The sequence below is a fragment of the Cetorhinus maximus genome, unplaced genomic scaffold (assembly GCF_964194155.1).
Source record: "Cetorhinus maximus unplaced genomic scaffold, sCetMax3.hap1.1 HAP1_SCAFFOLD_4080, whole genome shotgun sequence".
NCBI classification, from domain to species: Eukaryota; Metazoa; Chordata; class Chondrichthyes; order Lamniformes; family Cetorhinidae; genus Cetorhinus; species Cetorhinus maximus.
This window is the reverse complement of record NW_027599985.1, coordinates 12,501-17,376: the sequence shown is the minus strand read 5'-3', so window position 1 is coordinate 17,376 and position 4,876 is coordinate 12,501.

Here is a 4,876-nt window from a genome sequence, read left to right as displayed (position 1 = left end):
GGGTGCCGGGTAAAGGCCTCGGATCTGACCTCATGGACTTCCGTCTGTGCACGGATTTTGCTCTCGCGGGCCCAAGAGCCACTTTGCCCGGCCTGCCAATGCAACCCGAGGTCCATTGTCCTCATTGGTTAACCATTTCTCGTGAAAACACTTTGCCTCTCTGCCAGAGACGAAGTCCAATTGGTTAACCATTTCTCGTGAAAACACTTTGTCTCTCCGCCAGAGACTAAGTCCAATTGGTTAACCATTTCTCAGGGGCTCACCGAGGGCAATCTGTAACGTCTCGCGGGCCCGGGGGCCCCTTTGCATGGCCTGCCAATGCAATCCGAGGCGCACTGTCCTTCGTTTGGTTAACCATTTCTCAGGGGCACACCGAGGGCACCCTGCATTGTCTCGCGGGCCCGGAGGCCACTTTGCACGGCCTGCCAATGCAATCCGAGGTGCTTCGTCCTTGGCCGCCTTCCCGGCCGGCTTCGGGACGTTTCCGGGGCTCTCACCGGGGCAAATCCGGTCCCCCGGGCGATTAGGAGGCCTCCCCGGGCAGGCCCGGGCTTCAGGCCGCCGCTTTTCCATCCCGGCCGAAAGAGGCGAAAAATGCCGAAAATGGCCAAAAATGGCCGCCGGCAGGGCCTGTCGGTCGGTTTGGCGGCAGCCTGGGTCGGTCCCTGCAGACCTGGAGGCTCGAGAAGGTTTTTGGCGATGTCGACCGATTCTCGATTTGCCACCTCCTACTATTCTGCAGGTACCCCGCCAACCTCCCCTGCCGACAATTCCAACCGTAAGGTCGGGCGGTAGTCCTACCGACGAAGAGGCCCCAAAGCCCGCAAAACGCCATTTTGCCCTTTCCTCATCGGGACTTCCGAGGGGAACTCATGAACCAGCTCCAGGAGTGGCATGCCAGAAATTGCAACTTGACCCGTCGCCGGGCGCACTCGCTGCTCTTTGCGGGAATACCCCCACCGGGCGCCGGGTAAGAGCCTCGGATCTGACCTCATGGGCTTCCGTCCTCGCACGGATTTTGCTCTCCCGGGCCCAGGGGCCACTTTCCCCGGCCTTGCGAAGGCAATCGGAGGTGCTTCGCCCTCGAAACCGCCTTCCCGGCCGGCTTCGGGACGTTTCCGGGGCAAATCCGGTCCCGCGGGCGAAGGGGAGCCTTCCCCGGGCACGCCCGGGCTTCAGGCCGCCGCTTTCCGTGACCTACCGAAAGACGCGAAAAATGCCGAAAATGGCCAAAAATGGCCGCCCGGCACGGCCTCGCGGTCGGTTTGGGGGCAGCCTGGGTCGGTCCCTGCAGACCTGGAGGCTCGAGAAGGCACTTGGCGATGTCGACCGATTCTCGATTTGCCACCTCCTACTATTCTGCAGGTACCCCGCCAACCTCCCCAGCCAACAAATCGCAAATGCCGATCGGCGGGTGACCGTCCGGTAGTCATGCCGACGAAGAGGCACCTAGGCCCCGCAAACGCTTCCAAATCCGACCCCATCCCGGACCGGTTCTTTTTTAAAAAAGGCTCCCAGGATTCCGGATTTTTTCCTGCCGCACTCGGGACCACCCGACGGACACGAAACCGGGAACCTTTCCCCGGTCCGACCCTCCTCGGCCCGGCCAGCCGACGCCGAAGCGGCCGACTGGTTAATGATTTCACCCTGCTCCGACGTGACGCGTTTTCCAACCGCGCATGCGCGGCTCTGCCACCCGAACCGCCCCCTCACGTGGGGGCTCTGGGTCCGCCCCCCGGCAGCCATTTCCTCCTGCCGGTCCGTTATTTTACGCCGTTTTTCGCCCTCCAGCCCTGCCGGAATGCTGCCTGCTCGCTGGTTAACCATTTCGCTCCCTGCACTTCGGCTTCTGCCCTGCTGGGGAAGCCCGCTGCTGCCTCTAACCGTACTCACGGGCGGGCGGCTCTCCTGCGCGGCCTCCGGCCACGCCCCCTCACCTGGTTTGCTGGGAACCCGCCCCCGGCAGCCTGTTACTCGTGCCGGTTCGGTCTTATCGGCCCTTTTTGCACCTTCCCTGCCTGCTGGCATGCTTCGGCTCACCGGTCAACCGGTTCCCCGTTCTCCACTTAGACTTTTGAGCTGCGGGGCTGGTCTGCCGCGAACTGCACCCGTATTACGGGGCGGGCGGCTCTACTGCCCGTACGGCTGCCCTGCCTGTTAACTGGTTAACCGTTTCCCCGTCCACTACTTCGTCCCTGGACCTGCCGGTGTGTTCTGCAGCTAACTGCACCCGTATTACGGGGCGGGACGCTCCGCTTACCGGCCGGCTGCCATGCCTGCTTAACTGGTCAACCATTTACTCACATATACTTAGCCCCTGGAGCTGCTGGGCTGGTCGGCGACCTAACTGCACCCTTGTTGCCGGGAGGTCGGCACTAATTGCCGGCCGGCCGGCTGCCCTGCCTGCTAACTGGTAAACCCTTTACCCACATGTACTTAGCCCCTGGATACTGATGGGCTGTTCTGCACCTAACTGCACCCTGATTAGCGGGCGGGCGGCTTTAATTGCCGGCCGGCTGCTCTGCCTGCTAACTGGTTAACCATTGACCCACATGTACTTAGCCCCTGGAAACAGAGGGGCTGTTCTGCACCTAACTGCACCCTTATTAGCGGGCGGACAGGCGGCCGGCTCTAATTACCGGCCGGCCGGCTGCCCTGCCTGCTAACTGGTTAACCATTTACCCACATGTACTTAGCCCCTGGAAACTGATGGGCTGTTCTGCACCTAACTGCACCCTTATTAGCGGGCGGACAGGCGGCCGGCTCTAATTACCGGCCGGCCGGCTGCCCTGCCTGCTAACTGGTTCACCATTTACCCACATGTCCTTAGCCCCTGGAAGCTGATGGGCTGTTCTGCACCTAACTGCACCCTTATTAGCGGGCGGGCGGCTGTAATTACCGGCCGGCTGCCCTGCCTGCTAACTGGTTAACCATTTACCCACATGTACTTAGCCCCTGGAAACTGATGGGCTGTCCTGCACCTAACTGCACCCTTATTAGCGGGCGGACAGGCGGCCGGCTCTAATTACCGGCCGGCCGGCTGCCCTGCCTTGCTAGCTGGTTAACCATTTACCCACATGTACTTAGCCCCTGGAAACTGATGGGCTGTTCTGCACCTAACTGCACCCTTATTAGTGGGCGGACAGGCGGCCGGCTCTAATTACCGGCCGGCCGGCTGCCCTGCCTGCTAACTGGTTAACCATTTACCCACATGTACTTAGCCCCTGGAAACTGATGGGCTGTCCTGCACCTAACTGCACCCTGATTAGCGGGCGGGCGGCTCTAATTGCCGGCCGGCTGCTCTGCCTGCTAACTGGTTCACCATTGACCCACATGTACTTAGCCCCTGGAAACTGATGGGCTGTCCTGCACCTAACTGCACCCTTATTAGCGGGCGGACAGGCGGCCGGCTGTAATTCCCGGCCGGCTGCGCTGCCTGCTAACTGGTTAACCATTTACCCACATGTACTTAGCCCCTGGAAACTGATGGGCTGTTCTGCAACTCACTGCACCCTTACTGGCGGGCGGACAGGCGGCCGGCTCTAATTACCGGCCGGCCAGCTGCCCTGCCTTGCTAACTGGTTAACCATTTACCCACATGTACTTAGCCCCTGGAAACTGATGGGCTGTTCTGCACCTAACTGCACCCTTATTAGCGGGCGGGCGGCTGTAATTACCGGCCGGCTGCCCTGCCTGCTAACTGGTTAACCTTTTACCCACATGTACTTAGCCCCTGGAAACTGATGGGCTGTTCTGCACCTAACTGCACCCTTACTAGCGGGCGGACAGGCGGCCGGCTCTAATTACCGGCCGGCCGGCTGCCCTGCCTTGCTAACTGGTTAACCATTTACCCACATGTACTTAGCCCCTGGAAACTGATGGGCTGTCCTGCACCTAACTGCACCCTTACTAGCGGGCGGGCGGCTGTAATTAGCGGCCGGCTGCCCTGCCTGCTAACTGGTTCATCATTTACCCACATGTACTTAGCCCCTGGAGCTGCTGGGCTGGTCGGCACCTAACTGCAGCCCTATGGCCGGGAGGTCGGCTCTAATTACCGGCCGGCTGCCCTGCCTGCTAACTGGTTAATCATTTACCCACATGTACTTAGCCCCTGGAGCTGCTGGGCTGGTCGGCACCTAACTGCACCCGTAATGGCCGGGAGGTCGGCTCTAATTACCGGCCGGCTGCCCTGCCTGCTAACTGGTTAACCATTTACCCACATGTACTTAGCCCCTGGAGCTGATGGGCTGTTCTGCACCGAACTGCACCCTGATTAGCGGGCGGGCGGCTCTAATTGCCGGCCGGCTGCCCTGCCTGCTAACTGGTTAACCATTTACCCGCATGTACTTAGCCCCTGGAGCTGCTGGGCTGGCCGGCACCTAACTGCACCCTTATCACCGGGCGGGCGGCTCTAATTACCGGCCGGCCGGCTGCCCTGCCTGCTAACTGGTTCACCATTTACCCACATGTACATAGCCCCTGGAGCTGCTGGGCTGGCCGGCACCTAACTGCACCCTTATCACCGGGCGGGCGGCTCTAATTACCGGCCGGCCGGCTGCCCTGCCTGCTAACTGGTTAACCATTTACCCACATGTACTTAGCCCCTGGAAAATGATGGGCTGTTCTGCACCTATCTGCACCCTGATTAGCGGGCGGGCGGCTCTAATTGCCGGCCGGCTGCTCTGCCTGCTGACTGGTTAACCATTTACCCACATGTCCTTAGCCCCTGGAAGCTGATGGGCTGTTCTGCACCTAACTGCACCCTGATTAGCGGGCGGGCGGCTGTAATTGCCGGCCGGCTGCATTGCCTGCTAACTGGTTAACCATTGACCCACATGTACTTAGCCCCTGGAAACAGAGGGGCTGTTCTGCACCT